Genomic DNA, 611 nt, shown 5'->3' on the forward strand with positions numbered 1-611 from the left:
AGTGCATCAGGTGTGTGTTGAATGGTGGGTGTGGGGGGTGGGGGTGTGGCTTGGCTATTTATAGTACTGTTCCTAAAATTGTGGGCATATGCGAATGCATGTGTCCCTTTGGTGCGAGCTTGCATATGCACAAGTTTGCATTAGTGCATAGTGCAGGTTTGTGACAGTCTGTGTCTGAACTCGAAATGGAATCTTACATACAATGGATATATAATTTTAGCATGAGATGTTTGTTCAAGACCAACAACACATTGTTTGAAAGCTCGTTCTAGGTATTATCTGACGAAGTGGGATATGGGTACAATTTGGGTAGGCAATTTTGCTAAATGGTTGCCGGGCTTGGAGGGAAAATTTGGTAGTCAATCTGTGTCGTTCCTACACCATTGGTACTGTTTGAACTTTCTGGGTTAAGTGGTACTTAGCCTATGTGTCATGACAAGTCTATGAAGTTAAAAAACAGACATGTTATGATTTTTTTTTTTTTTTTCTAGCGAGCCCTTTCTTGATAGAGATATTGAAGTCGTGGTCATCTTGTTGTTGACATTGTTAGGGTGACAAACTGCAACATCTACATCGTTCATTGTTTTTCAACTGGTGTATTACTCTTCCCT

This window comes from Macadamia integrifolia, chromosome 7 (genome assembly GCF_013358625.1).
Source record: "Macadamia integrifolia cultivar HAES 741 chromosome 7, SCU_Mint_v3, whole genome shotgun sequence".
Classification (NCBI taxonomy): Eukaryota; Viridiplantae; Streptophyta; class Magnoliopsida; order Proteales; family Proteaceae; genus Macadamia; species Macadamia integrifolia.